Source organism: Bufo bufo, chromosome 2 (assembly GCF_905171765.1).
Source record: "Bufo bufo chromosome 2, aBufBuf1.1, whole genome shotgun sequence".
Lineage (NCBI taxonomy): Eukaryota > Metazoa > Chordata > Amphibia > Anura > Bufonidae > Bufo > Bufo bufo.
The window spans coordinates 784,795,483-784,811,342 of NC_053390.1; the positions used below are offsets into that span (position 1 = coordinate 784,795,483).

At 45.8% G+C, this 15,860-nt stretch overlaps 1 protein-coding gene across 4 annotated transcripts in view; it reads right to left on the minus strand.

Annotated features, from left to right (window-relative positions):
- Positions 1-15,860, minus strand: part of DOK7 (docking protein 7) — a 144,131-nt gene that overhangs the window by 20,692 nt on the left and 107,579 nt on the right. The gene's annotated exons all lie outside the window — the stretch shown is intronic.

Below are 15,860 nucleotides of genomic sequence, written 5' to 3' on the forward strand. Positions count from 1 at the left end.
GGGGGGGGGGGGGGAATTCGGCATGATAGAGAGAACTCCCTCTGTCTAACTAAATCTATAGTGCCACAGTAGTATTCTCCTCAAATGGCCAAGAAAAGAAAAATAAATACCGTTCCATCCCAAGCGGCTGTCTGCATTGCCGGCCACAGGCCTTTATTAGCCTGTGGCCTGAGATGCCTATGTCCCTGCGCCATTTGTATACTGCCTTATACAGTGTCTTGCAAAAGTATTCACCCCCCTTGACTTTTTTCGTGTTTTGTTACATTACAGGCTTAAATTCAATGTTTTCCAAACAAGTAAGGGACAATGTTGTTGAGAAGTACAAGTCAGGGTTTGGTTATAAAAAAATATCCAAATCTTTGATGATCCCCAGGAGCACCATCAAATCTATATTCATAACCAAATGGAAAGAACATGGCACAACAGCTAACCTGCCAAGAGACAGACGCCCACCAAAACTCACGGACCGGACAAGGGGGGCATTAATCAGAGGGGCAGCACAGAAACCTAAGGTAACCCTGGAGGAGCTGCAGAGTTCCACAGCAGAGACTGGAGGATCTGTACATAGGACGACAATAAGCCGTACGCTCCATAGAGTTGGGCTTTATGGCAGAGTGGTCAGAAGAAAGCCATTACTTTCAGCAACAAACAATAAGGCACGTTGTGAGTTTGGGAAAAGGCATGTGGGAGACTCCCAAAATGTGTGGAGAAAGGTGCTCTGGTCTGAGGAGACTAAAATTGAACTTTTTGGGTATCAAAGAAAACACTCTGTCTGGTGCAAACCCAACACATCACATCACCCAAAGAACACCATCCCCACAGTGAGACATGGTGGTGGCAGCATCATGCTGTGGGGATGGGACTGGGAAACTGGTCAGAGTTGAGGGAGAGATGGATGGTGCTAAATACAGGGATATTCTTGAGCAAAACCTGTACCACTCTGTGCGTGATTTGAGGCTAGGACGGAGGTTCACCTTCCAGCAGGACAATGACCCCAAACACACTGCTAAAGCAACACTTGAGTGGTTTAAAGGGAACCTGTCACCAGGATTTTGTGTATAGAGCTGAGGACATGGGCTTCTAGATGGCCACTAGCACATCCGCAATACCCAGTCCCCATAGCTCTGTGTGCTTTTATTGTTTAAAAATACCGATTTGATACATATGTAAATTAACCTGAGATGAGTCCTGTCCCTGAGATGAGTCCTGTCCCCGAGATGAGTCCTGTCCCTGAGATGAGTCCTGTCCCTGAGATGAGTCCTGTCCCTGAGATGAGTCCTGTCCCTGAGATGAGTCCTGTCCCTGAGATGAGTCCTGTCCCTGAGATGAGTCCTGTCCCTGAGATGAGTCCTGTCCCTGAGATGAGTCAGGGACAGGACTCATCTCAGGTTAATTTGCATATGTATCAAATCGTTTTTTTTCCACAATAAAAGCACACAGAGCTATGGGGACTGTGGCTGTTCTGTAAATTAAATGATGTAAATCCTCAAACAATCTATGTTAATTCCAGGTTGTGAGGCACCAAAACACGAAAAAAGTCAAGGGGGGTGAATACTTTTGCAAGGCACTGTGTCCTATGAAGGTGAACAGCGGGACAAAGAGCCTTGAGCACCTGTGCCCTGCTGCGGCATTGTATCACCGTCCTGAAGATGGTTCTACAATTAAGTTTAACAATTTATTAATAACAATGGGAGGTAGACACCACACAGCAAAATCTGCCACGTGAACAGTCCGTAAAGGAAAAAAAAGTAATCTGAAAAAACACAAGTACAACGTTAAATGTCTAAAAGATGCCAGTAAATAGTAAGCCTTGGTTTCCTGTTGGCAGGCATGGGGGGGGGGGGGGGGGGGGGCTAGCGGTGAGGCCTAGTGTCTTTTCCCTTCCTTCTTGTTGTATTTTGGTGTTCTCCCCTACTACATCCGTGAAATCTCCTAGCACTGAGTTTCTTTTTTTTTCCAATAAAAATTATTTTACAGCATTCATCATCATAGTATATTAGACATTTATTATTGCTTTTTTAATATTTAATAGGATCAATCGTGTAGAATTCAGCTCTGGCGCACAGCGCATGCGCCCCTTATTAATTGTGGTGCATCTGACACCAGCGCGGGATAGATTTAGACCGACAGTTATCTCATTTAACTTTTTGTTTAGGGCACATTTAGACGACCGCGCCGTGTTTTGCAGTCCGCAAATTTCGGATCCGCGAAACACGGATACCGGCCCCGTGTGCATTCTGCATACTGCAGCTTTTCTGGCCCCATTGAAATGAATGGGTCCGCACCCGTTCCGCAAAATAGCAGAATGGATGCAGACGCATTCATACGGTCGTGTGAATGAGCCCTAAATCCGTTTAAACTGATTAGAATAGAGATTACGTATGCTAACTCCACCTGCCTCTGCCCTGACAAATTCCTATTAAATCACCTAATATGCTGACAAAACATCGCTGTGCTTTCGCAAGGACCTGTCACATAGACTGTGTGCTATATAATTAGGTAATTATTACATATGAAAAGAACATATTAGTCCTAGGCAGATATCTCATCATACAACCTACTAAATTATAACTAATAGAACAAGTCTTGCCTCCCCTTGATTACTGGTACAAGCAATAAGACTTAGGGAGCGCTAATTATACTCTGTGGATTTATGCTGAAAAATGAACGTGAAAACCAGGTGCGATCAGTCATAGAAGATGTCTGCTTTATTCAGGGTTTAGCTAAATTAGTCATATGCCATCTGTCAGCTAAAATGTAGCTCGGAAGCATTAAGTTTGCATTACTGGCAATGGATGAACCCAAAGAGACTGGTATCCAGTGGACTAAGTGCCTCCTGTGTAAGCGTAAATAACTACAAAAATAACATAATAATGGAGTGTAGAATTTGAGAGAATAGTAAAACTGACAGACGTTAGGCCAAAAACTATTTCCCTTTCCATTCTGTACTGCCTTCGTCCCTACATACAGTGATATTTTGTGGCCCCTCCACTATGTTGTGGCCTCTAGGCATGCTCAAGTCAGCAGAGCAGTGGCCTACCTTCAGTGGAGACAGAACATTCCACTGCTGGGGAGCCCAGCGCTGAACTCCTTGTCCTGTTCTTGATGTGAAAACGCTGCATTTTCATGCATCCTCCACCAGGGGAGAAAGCAGATTATTACAGCTTCTATTTCAGTCAGTCTTAGCTGCCTAAATTCCTATGCACTGAGCTCCCCGTGGTGGTGGTTGTAGGCAGACAGCTTTGTAATACACTACTCACAAAAAGTTAGGGATATTTGGCTTTCGGGTGAAATTTATAGAAAACGCAAAAAGTTCACACTACAGTGATATTGTATGACGAAAGTAGGGCATTTAGGTAGAAGCAGCAATGGTGATTTCTTCATCTCAAACAATTTATTGAAACAAAAGCCAACACCAGTGGTGGGTATACCTCCACATGTCAATGCCTCAATAACTTGTCATGTGGCCTTGAGCATCAATTACAGCTTGACAACAATGTCTCCTGCTGTTCACAAGTTGACTTATTGTCTACTGAGGAATGGCATCCCACTCTTCTTGAAGGGCGGCCCTCAGGTCATTGAGTGTCACACCTGTGACAGGTGTTAGAAGGTCTAATAGACTGGCTGCACATGTGTGATCTGACAGCCTCTCTTGGTTTCACTTTGTCTGTGTGTTGCTGGTATGTCCACACCTCCTGTTCACGTGTGGATCATGTGACTTTTACCTCCCCCTTTTTAGTCTGACTTTACCCATCACTCCTTGCTGGAGTGTGGTTTTTGTTGAAGTCCTGTTCATCCATCATCCTCAGAAGTTAAGTGTTCCGCTTTTTGTGTTTTGTCTTCCCCCCCCCCCCCTCGGTTGTTTACTAGGCCTCAGCGAGACGCTGGTTCCTTCACCAGGGAAGGAACAGGTTGTCTCTGCCCTATCATTACCTTTAGGGCATCAGAGGGTCACCAGGGTTTTCTAGGTTCCTGTGTATGGGCATTTCTACCATCAAGAGGTGCCCATACGGATAGGAGTTAGGGCCAGGAGCAGGGTTTTAAAGGTGGTGACCCTTTTTCTTCCCTAGCGGTGAGGCCTAGTGTCTTTTCCCTTCCTTCTTGTTGTATTTTGGTGTTCTCCCCTACTACATCCGTGACATTGAAGTTCTGGGGTACAGAGTTCCGAGCCTCTACACGGCGACTCAGCTGATCCCATAGTTCTTCAATGGGATTCAGGTCTGGAGAAAGTGCAGGCCACTCCATTTGAGGTACCCCAGTCTCCAGCAGCCATTCCCTAATGATGCGACCTTAATGAGCTGGTGCATTGTCATCCATGAAGATGAAATTTGGCCTGTGTTGTTCCTGCAGAGGCACAATGACTAGATTAATGATGTTATTCAAGTAGTATGGGCTTCTGTCACTGTACCATTCACAAAGTGTAGGGCAGTTCTGTATTGACTAGACACACCTGCCCACACTGTAACACCACCACCACCAAAGGCTCGTCTGGTGACAACAGTGGCTGATGCATAGCGCTCTCCTTGACGTCTCCAACACCGTTGGCAGCCATCATTTCTGCTCAGCGTGAATTGACTTTCATCAGTGAACAGAACTGAAACCCACTGGTCCCTCGTCCAGAGTAGTTGCTCCCTGGCCCATGCAAGATGATGACGCCTGTGCCTGGTGGTGAGGTCAGGTACCATTACAGGTCACTAGCACACAGACCATGCTGATGTAAATGGTTTCTAATGATCTGATGTGACACTTCAGTGCCTCTCACCTCACTTAAATGTGCCTGGAGTTGTGTGGCATTCATCATCCCGTTCCGTAGGGCATTGTCCACAATGACACGGTCATCTGTGCGGGATGTGGCCAAAGGACGTCCACTTCTCTGCCTTTCTGTGACTCTTCCAGTCTCTCTGTATCTCTGCTGATGACACACTGTCACATTTTAAGCTTAGTGGCCACTTCCGTCTGACAACATTCTGCTTGAAGCCTCGCAATGGCGAGGTAGTGTTGATCAATTGTTTGGTGTCGTCTTGGCCTCATGATGTCAAAATGTGAACATCATGATGAGGAGGACTGTTTAAATACCAATTCTAATTGAACCAGGAAATTTATTGGGCAATTCGTGGATCAAACACCTGCTCCTTGTTAGACAACAGCAGGTTGTGCAAAAAGTACTGAAACACTGAACAGTTGGACATGTGCATTGAAAAGTTTAGAGAAGGTCACATTAAGTTCACCTGTAAATGTTAGGTTCATCCTGAAATTTCACCCACAAGCCAAATATCCCCAACTTTTTGTGAGTAGTGTAGATGGGAAGCAGGAGATTTATAAATGTATTTTACCAGTTGTCTGGCATGAATACATTGCAAAATATGGTATTCAAAATGAGCACCATATTTATGAAACACCTGTTCCACTTTCCTGACAAAAAAGTCGGATACAATTTAAAAAAAAACAAACTTGGAGAACCTGTCTTGCCTGTGCCGTGAAGTGCAGAATATTTCCTAAAATGTCGCTGCAGGGGACTTGGGGATAACAACCTCATTGTAAGGGGACCTATATAGAGGAGAGGGATTGTCCAAACTGGCCAACCTTGTAAGAATAGAAAAAAGGGCATGCAGCTTGTCAGTGGTTTGGTTGGCCTTCTTCTGGATGAACATAACATCTTTACCAACCTATATTTCTTTTCATGTTTTTAGCATTAATAATTGTGATAGTATATTTGCACTTTTTTGAAAGTATGGAGGGTCATTGGTACAAATGTGTGGATATACAATCAGGTCAGATACAACTACTGCACCTCTGCAAATCTCTAAAACTGGCCATACACATTACATAAATATGTAAGGGGCCTCCTGACTGTAACCTGATGGCAGATGCTGATGGCGATGATCAGGCCATTGGATTTGAACAGCCTGTTTTCTTTGTTCTCAGAGAGATAAGGCATCGACAGGCGTCTGGCAGCAACTTTCTCCTCTCCACCCATGCAGGACGACATGCCGAGCCAAGTGTGCATGTCTACAGAGGGGTCCAGAGAGATAGGCCTGTGCTACACTGTGACTTTTTGTAGCGCAACTGATTGATTTTAACTGCTGAATGACAGCTGCAGTCCACAAGATTGCAACTAAATGCATTAATTTTTAGATGGCAACTGTAGTCCAATAGTTAAAATGAATCAGTCGAACTACAAAACGTTGAAGGGTAGCCCAGGTCATAGGTGTCAGCCGAACAAGAATTTGAAGAGTGGTCTAAGGGCAGGGCTACACAACGACACTGGTCACGCACCAGATGTGGAGGCCAGAATCGCAGAGTAGCAGTGATCCCATAGAATTGGATGCGATCGCAGCGTGAGTTCTGGGAGACTCCTGGACAAGAGAGGTGGCGAGTACATGTAATACACTGCCTCTGCATGCTACACAGACTTGTTTGGGTTCTTCCTGTTCAGACAATGGTAACTGCGGGAACAATACATGAAAAAATCCGTGATCTGATATGTGGAGCAATGAACCAGTGATCTGATATGTGGAGTGATGAATCAGTGATCTGCTATGTGGACTGATGAATCAGTGATCTGCTATGTGGAGTGATGGATCAGTGATCTGCTATGTGGAGTGATGGATCAGTGATCTGCTATGTGGAGTGATGGATCAGTGATCTGCTATGTGGAGTGATGGATCAGTGATCGAGTGATGAATCAGTGATCTGCTATGTGGAGTGATGAATCAGTGATCTGCTATGTGGAGTGATGGATCAGTGATCGAGTGATGAATCAGTGATCTGCTATGTGGAGTAATGAATCAGTGATTTGCTATGTGGACTGATGAATCAGTGATCTGCTATGTGGAGTGATGGATCAGTGAGATGCTATGTGGAGTGATGGATCAGTGATCTGCTATGTGGACTGATGAATCAGTGATCTGCTATGTGGAGTGATGGATCAGTGATCTGCTATGTGGAGTGATGGATCAGTGATCTGCTATGTGGAGTGATGAATCAGTGATCTGCTATGTGGAGTGATGAATCAGTGATCTGCTATGTGGCATGATGAATCAGTGATCTGCTATGTGGAGTGATGAATCAGTGATCTGCTATGTGGAGTGATGAATCAGTGATCTGCTATGTGGAGTGATGAATCAGTGATCTGATATGTGGAGTGATGGATCAGTGATCTGCTATGTGGAGTGATGAATCAGTGATCTGCTATGTGGAGTGATGGATCAGTGATCTGCTATGTGGAGTGATGGATCAGTAATCTGCTATGTGGAGTGATGAATCAGTGATCTGCTATGTGGAGTGATGAATCAGTGATCTGATATGTGGAGTGATGAATCAGTGATCTGCTATGTGGAGTGATGGATCAGTGATCTGCTATGTGGAGTGATGAATCAGTGATCTGCTATGTGGAGTGATGGATCAGTGATCTGCTATGTGGAGTGATGGATCAGTAATCTGCTATGTGGAGTGATGAATCAGTAATCTGCTATGTGGAGTGATGGATCAGTGATCTGCTATGTGGAGTGATGGATCAGTGATCTGCTATGTGGCATGATGAATCAGTGATCTGCTATGTGGAGTGATGAATCAGTGATCTGCTATGTGGAGTGATGAATCAGTGATCTGCTATGTGGCATGATGAATCAGTGATCTGCTATGTGGAGTGATGAATCAGTGATCTGATATGTGGAGTGATGGATCAGTAATCTGCTATGTGGAGTGATGAATCAGTGATCTGCTATGTGGAGTGATGGATCAGTGATCTGCTATGTGGAGTGATGGATCAGTGATCTGCTATGTGGAGTGATGAATCAGTAATCTGCTATGTGGAGTGATGGATCAGTGATCTGCTATGTGGAGTGATGGATCAGTGATCTGCTATGTGGTTGATGAATCAGTGATCTGCTATGTGGAGTGATGGATCAGTGATCTGCTATGTGGAGTGATGGATCAGTAATCTGCTATGTGGTTGATGGATCAGTGATCTGTTATGTGGAGTGATGGATCAGTGATCTGCTATGTGGAGTGATGGATCAGTAATCTGCTATGTGGTTAATGAATCTGATCTGCTATGTGGAGTGATGAATCAGTGATCTGCTATGTAGAGTGATGAATCAGTGATCTGCTATGTGGAGTGATGGATCAGTGATCTGCTATGTGGTTGATGAATGGAATCAGTGATCTGCTATGTGGAGTGATGGATCAGTGATCTGCTATGTGGAGTGATGAATCAGTGATCTGCTATGTGGAGTGATGGATCAGTGATCTGCTATGTGGAGTGATGGATCAGTAATCTGCTATGTGGAGTGATGGATCAGTGATCTGCTATGTGGAGTGATGGATCAGTGATCTGCTATGTGGAGTGATGAATCAGTGATCTGTTATGTGGAGTGATGAATCAGTAATCTGCTATGTGGAGTGATGGATCAGTGATCTGCTATGTGGAGTGATAGATCAGTGATCTGCTATGTGGAGTGATGAATCAGTAATCTGCTATGTGGAGTGATGGATCAGTGATCTGCTATGTGGAGTGATGGATCAGTGATCTGCTATGTGGAGTGATGGATCAGTAATCTGCTATGTGGAGTGATGGATCAGTGATCTGCTATGTGGAGTGATGAATCAGTGATCTGCTATGTGGAGTGATGAATCAGTGATCTGATATGTGGTTGATGAATCAGTGATTTGCTATGTGGAGTGATGGATCAGTGATCTGCTATGTGGAGTGATGGATCAGTGATCTGTTATGTGGAGTGATGGATCAGTGATCTGCTATGTGGACTGATGAATCAGTGATCTGTTATGTGGAGTGATGGATCAGTGATCTGCTATGTGGAGTGATGGATCAGTGATCTGCTATGTGGAGTGATGGATCAGTGATCTGCTATGTGGAGTGATGGATCAGTGATCTGATATGTGGAGTGATGGATCAGTGATCTGCTATGTGGAGTGATGGATCAGTGATCTGATATGTGGAGTGATGAATCAGTGATCTTCTATGTGGTTGATGAATCAGTGATCTGCTATGTGGAGTGATGGATCAGTGATCTGCTATGTGGAGTGATGGATCAGTGATCTGCTATGTGGAGTGATGAATCAGTGATCTGCTATGTGGAGTGATGAATCAGTGATCTGATATGTGGAGTGATGGATCAGTAACCGAGTGATGAATCAGTGATCTGCTATGTGGAGTGATGAATCAGTGATCTTCAATGTGGTTGATGAATCAGTGATCTGCTATGTGGAGTGATGGATCAGTGATCTGCTATGTGGAGTGATGAATCAGTGATCTGCTATGTGGAGTGATGGATCAGTGATCTGCTATGTGGAGTGATGAATCAGTGATCTGCTATGTGGAGTGATGAATCAGTGATCTGATATGTGGAGTGATGGATCAGTAATCGAGTGATGAATCAGTGATCTGCTATGTGGAGTGATGAATCAGTGATCTTCTATGTGGTTGATGAATCAGTGATCTGCTATGTGGAGTGATGGATCAGTGATCTGCTATGTGGAGTGATGAATCAGTGATCTGCTATGTGGTTGATGGATCAGTGATCTGCTATGTGGAGTGATGAATCAGTGATCTGATATGTGGAGTGATGGATCAGTAATCGAGTGATGAATCAGTGATCTGCTATGTGGAGTGATGGATCAGTAATCTGCTATGTGGAGTGATGGATCAGTGATCTGCTATGTGGAGTGATGGATCAGTGATCTGCTATGTGGAGTGATGAATCAGTGATCTGTTATGTGGAGTGATGGATCAGTGATCTGCTATGTGGAGTGATGAATCAGTGATCTGTTATGTGGAGTGATGGATCAGTGATCTGCTATGTGGAGTGATGGATCAGTAATCTGCTATGTGGAGTGATGGATCAGTGATCTGTTATGTGGAGTGATGGATCAGTGATCTGCTATGTGGAGTGATGGATCAGTAATCTGCTATGTGGTTGATGGATCAGTGATCTGCTATGTGGAGTGATGAATCAGTGATCTGCTATGTGGAGTGATGGATCAGTGATCTGCTATGTGGAGTGATGGATCAGTGATCTGCTATGTGGAGTGATGGATCAGTGATCTGCTATGTGGAGTGATGGATCAGTAATCTGCTATGTGGAGTGATGGATCAGTAATCTGCTATGTGGAGTGATGGATCAGTCCAAAGTAGAACTACACTGAAAATGTCCTCATCTACTGCAGGTTTGATGATGGGACAGGGGGCACTACTCCTGTCAGTTCTGTAGACATGAGCCTGTCAGTTCTGTAGACATGAGCCTGTCAGTTCTGTAGACTGCGGTCCACATGCGGTCGGGCTGCTCCCCCAATAAAAGACACGCCACAGTGTCAGGGGCTGAGCAGCTCCTCCAGAATTGCCACTTCATTTCTGTGTTTCTGTCTTGTTAGATTTGAGTGTGTTCGGACACTCTGTTGCACCTGGTAACCTCCATCACATGGTCTGGTGTAGGTGTGGCTCACAGTCTGGCTTTGTTCACATTGTACTACCGCAGTATTCATGCTGGGCTTTTGTGTGGAGGCTTGGCTGTGAGCTGAATTATATCACCCCCAGACCGTGTTCACACCATAGTTAGAGCAGCGGCTAGGACCCTTTGCCATGCTGAGTGACCGTGACGTGGTGCAGTGATGGGCTCCGATATTTTCCTGACTGGAACATATTGGCGAAAGTCTCAGCTTTTAATACCTGCATTTATGACTTCCTAGTATAGTCAGTAGCATTTCTGGTTGGTGCATTTCCTCTCTGTGTTTCACATGAGCCTACAGTAGCAGTTTTCACCATAAATTATGCTTTCATATAATCTTATTAGGAAAATTCAATTCAGTATTGAAATCAAGAACACTTGAAATGCCAACTCCTAATAATAGTAATAATCTTGGCATGCCTTGGCAGTGAAAGATTTTGCAGCTGGCGCCCTCTAAAGCAGCCTTCCACTATTTTCCTTTTGTATATAAATTGGTTCAAAATTCTGTGATAATTCATTTGTTAAAATCAGTTACTTCCTATCTCCACTCCTCCACCTGGATGGCCTGCAGCTGCCACTAGGGGGAGCTCAGGAGCTTACAGTTCTGTCATACATTAAAGAGGACCTTTCATCAGTTTTGACATACTGTAGGCTAATTATAGTATTACCTTGTAGGGCGGCCCCCTCTGATGCCATGGGTGTATCTTTTCTTTTGAAACCTTCCCCCCTCCTTCTCCCTGGCTGTGAGCAGTCCGCTCTGATTGTATCGCGCTTACGGCCAGGGAGAAGGAGACGCCCGCAGCAGAAGACTGCGTCTCCGCCCCGTTGCGAAGTTACAGCTCATTACAATACAGCGCGCCAAAATATCGGGGGACCACAGCGGACGAACGGTGAAGAGGGGGTTTGAAAAAAAAATACACACCCATGGCATTAGTAGGGGCCACCCTGCAAGGTAATACTATAATTAGCAAATGTCAAAACTGATGAAAGGTCCTCTTTAAAGTGTAGGTCATAGGTATTTATCAGTTGGGGTCCGAGTGCTGAGCCCTCCACCGAGTGCTAAAATGAGGGGAGGAAAGCGCTCACACAGAGTGCTGTCTCTCCTCGCTGCTGAAGGCAGGCTCAATAGAAAGTCTATGAGTCCATCATCAGTCACTTTACCACAATATGTAAGTTATTATAGATAGTCCTCTGTGTTTAGAGTTGGGATTTTGACCTTTGTATGATGATATATTTATTCAACCATAACAGATAGATAAAAAAAAAATTCTGGCAGCACTAAAAAGAAGAAAAAGGCAAAAAGGGTGCAAGCCCAAAGGGACTAGACTTTTGCCCAATATACATAAACAGTAAACAGGCAGCATTCCAAAAAGAAAAAGTCTCATCCTTGCAGCTGACAGAAGTCGATTTTTACCTTCATTTTTTTCAATCCCCGTGAGCTGCAGAGTGGGAGGGGGCATGGCCTGAGCGGGTCAGGGAGTGGCTTAGCAGGACCTAGGGGCGGGGTTTTAAGTCCATCTTTTGAGGGTGGCCTGAAGGGCCACCCTGCCTGACCCCTTAACTGTGACCTCCACAGCACTCCGCTCCCTTAACAGTGTCATCCACAGTGCCCTGCCCCATTAAAGCTGACCTACAGCAGTGAAGAAAAATGGCTGGGTTGTTATGGAAACCTGGTGTAAAACTGTGTGTATGTGGTGACTAAGGGCCTGCGAGCTTCTATTGGCTGATAAGGGTCACGTGACCAGGCTTCTATTGGCTAATGTATTTTTGGGGAATATCTCAGGAACACTACGTGCTAGAGAGCTGAGACTTGGTCTAAAACCTTCCTGGACACCTGATGTACCTGTGTGCCAAATTTTGTGATTGTAAATGAGACGGTGCAGATTCCTTTAGCGGATATACACATACACTCAGCTTTATATATTAGACTAGCAAAAGGATCCGTCTTCGCACGGGCATATTACATCTATTTCATTTAGGCTAGGTTCACACCTGAGCGTTTTACAGCGCGTTCCTACGCGTTGTAAAACGCTCAACAGGCAAAAACCAATGTTTCCCTATGGGCATGGTTCTCACCTGAGCGTTTTACAGCGCGTACGAACGCGCTGTAAAATGCCCTACGCCCCAAGAAGTACAGGAGCTTCTTTGGGGCGTATTGTCGCGCATAACACCTCTGTTTTTCATTGTATGCCTTTGTGGTCAATAGCAAGAACGCGCGTACGACGTGCGTTTCCAAAATGCAAATACTCCCCAAAATACGCCTCAAAAACGCCCGATAAAAACGCCTGTAAACAGCTCTTATCGAATACACTCAGGTGTGAATCCAGCCTAAATGGGCGTTTGCTTGTTTGCGCCCATTAAAAACGCCCGATACAAACGCCCGATAAAAACGCCTGTAAAAAGCGCTTATCGAATACGCTCAGGTGTGAACCCAGCCTTAATGTTTGTGTGTGTTGTTAAAAGATATCAACAGTATTCACTATAACAGTGACATCTACAGTACCCCGCCCCTTTAACAGAGACCTCCACAGTGGCCAGCCCCCTTAGCAGTAACATCCACAGTGCCCTCTCCTTTAACAGTGACCTCCACAGTGGCACACCCTTAACAGTGACGTCTATAGCACCCCGCCTCTTAACACTAACCTCCATAACAAACCGTTCCCTTAACTGTGACCTCCCCCGTTCCCTGCCCCCTTAACAGAGACCTTCACAGCAGCCCGCCCCTTTAACAGTGACCTCCACAGCATAATGCCCCCTTAACAGTGACCCCCACAGCAGCCTGACCCTTTAACAGTGACCTCCACAGTGGCCGCCCCTTTATTAGAGATGTCCACAGTACCCCATCTCCTTAAAGGGGTTGTCCGGGATTGGGAAGATAGGAGTATGTGTTCAACAATGCCCTAAATGTTACATTCGTGCCTGTCGTACCTTTACCCGACATTTCTAATGCCCAGTTTTCAAATCTCCAACTCTCAGACGGAAGTGCTGTGTTTCCAAGACTCAGTGACGTACCGGGTCCCTTTCTGCCAAGCGAAGCCTCTTCTTCCTCTTCGCAGGGAGCCCGGTGACGTCAACCTCAGCCACATGAATTATTTAAAGTGCCTGGATGGGCGGAAACAAGGCGGCAACCAACCACGCTAAGCCACGCCCCTCTGGTTCAGTGACGTCACCGGGCAGGGCGCTTTTTTATGAATGAAGGAGGCAGAGCACTATGCTACTTAGCATAGTAAATGCCTCCAGTAATATGGGCAAATGGGGCGTCAGGCTGTAGAAATAAGCAATTACTGCACAGAGGAGGTGGCGATGTGCGGCAGGAGGCAGAAAACCACGTGATGCCGTGCTGCGCTGGGAACCACAGTGCAGTGCGGCAGGAAGTTAGGCTGAAATAAACATAGATGTAAACAGTGCGTGGGGGACCGTCGGAGCCATGCAGAAATGGCGAAAATACCTAAAAACATATGGGGGACCTTGATTCAGCTGTTAATAGTGAGTACACTAAAAAATAAAAAAATATTTGATCCCGGACAACCCCTTTAACAGTGGTTTCCACAACACCCCGTCCCCTTAACAGTGGCCTCTGCAGCAATCTGCCCTTTAACACTGACCTCCATAGCGGACCGTCCCCTTAACTGTGACCTCCACAGCAGCCTGCCCCTAGGGTGGCCAGAGGTCCAGTTTTAGGCCGGACAGTCCGGCTTTCAGACTCCCTGTCCTCCGTCCGATGCAGGGCCTGGACGGACACAGGGATGTCCTTTTGAACAGCTCACTCTCAGACAGTAGCACTGTGCTGTCTGAGTGTGAGCTGCAGGGAGATAGTCACCCTCCCTCCCACCCCTGCAGCTGACAGAAGTAGATTTTTACCTTCATTTTTGTAATCCCCGTCGGCTGCAGAGTTGGAGGGGGCGCATCCTAACCGGGTCGGGGGCGTTGATTATTGGGACCTTGAGGTGGGGTTTTTTTAGTCCGTCTTTTGAGGTTGGCCTGAATGGCCACCCTTCCTGCCCCCTGAACTGTGACCTCCACAGCACTCCGCTCCCTTAACAGTGTCACCCACAGCACCCTGCCCCTTTTAAAGCTGACCTGCAGCAGTGAAGAAAAATGGCTGGGTTGTTATGGAAACCTGGTGTAAAACTGTGTGTATGTGGAGACTAAGGACCTGCAAGCTTCTATTGGCTGAGAAGAAACATGTGACCGTGTGTATGGCAGTTGGGATATGAAGAGAAAGACCTGCAGGCTTCTATTGGATATTGTAGGTCATGTGATGTGCCATATTTGCATTTTTTGGGAATATCTCAGGAACGGTACGTGCTAGAGAGCTGAGACCGGGTCTAAAACCTTTCGTGATTGTAAATGCGACAGTGCGGATTCATTTGGCGGACATACATGCACACACACATACATACACTCAGCTTTATATATTAGATTACTTTAAAGGAGTTCTCCACTCCTTTAGCATTGAAGGCCTATCCTCAGGATAGGCTATCAATATCTGATCAGCAGGGGTCTGACACATGCAGCTCCGCCTATCACCTGTTCTGTCATAGCTCCGGCACTGGGACTACACAGCGCCATTCTTGTGTAGTGGACGAAGTTGGTTACTGCAGTGCTGCTCCAACTGAAGTGAATGGGAGCAGCGCTGTAGATACAAGGTCCGTCCACTGCACAACAGAATGAGCTGTATCATTCTGGTGCTGACTTCCGACGGGGATGCGATGTTGCGAATCCCCACTGATCAGATATTGATGGCCTATACTGAGGATAAGAGTAAAGTGGCCAAACCCATCATATGGGGTCCTCCCAACTCTCCCATGAAAGACTGTGCCAAGGGAAAGTAGAGTGTATGGGGGGGGGGGGAGCAGAAAGAATAGTAGTAAATTGAACAAGCACTTGGCCGACAGCTATTGGCAGCTGATCCCTGAGAATAGGTGGCTGAAGTGCTGATGTACTGCTGTAGTTTTCCCTGCAGAGCAGCGCTCCTGCCAACTGGCTGTGCAGAAAACTGCAGCACCACCCCACTGCCCTGTGTCGCTGCACGGGGAGAAACAATGAAGGGGGCCCAACACTACAGTGCTGTGGCCCCTTCATTCTTATCATTCTTTCTGAGGTCAAACCCTTACTGATGTCCTAGTGATATGCCATCACTTTTTTGGGGAATACCTTATTTTGATGTCGTATAGCAGACATCTGCCACTCTTCTGGTTTCTTCAATCCAAATTCAGCTAATACTGTAGTAGATTTTTTGGGATAACTAGCCAAGCTCCCTGACTTAGCACTGAAAGGGATGCGAACTGGGATGCAAAATAGGGCACCACCTAGTACACATGCTGAAGACTATTTTCTGCAGCAAGATAATTAATTGGTTGTTTATTATGGATAATTTGACAGGCAAATACT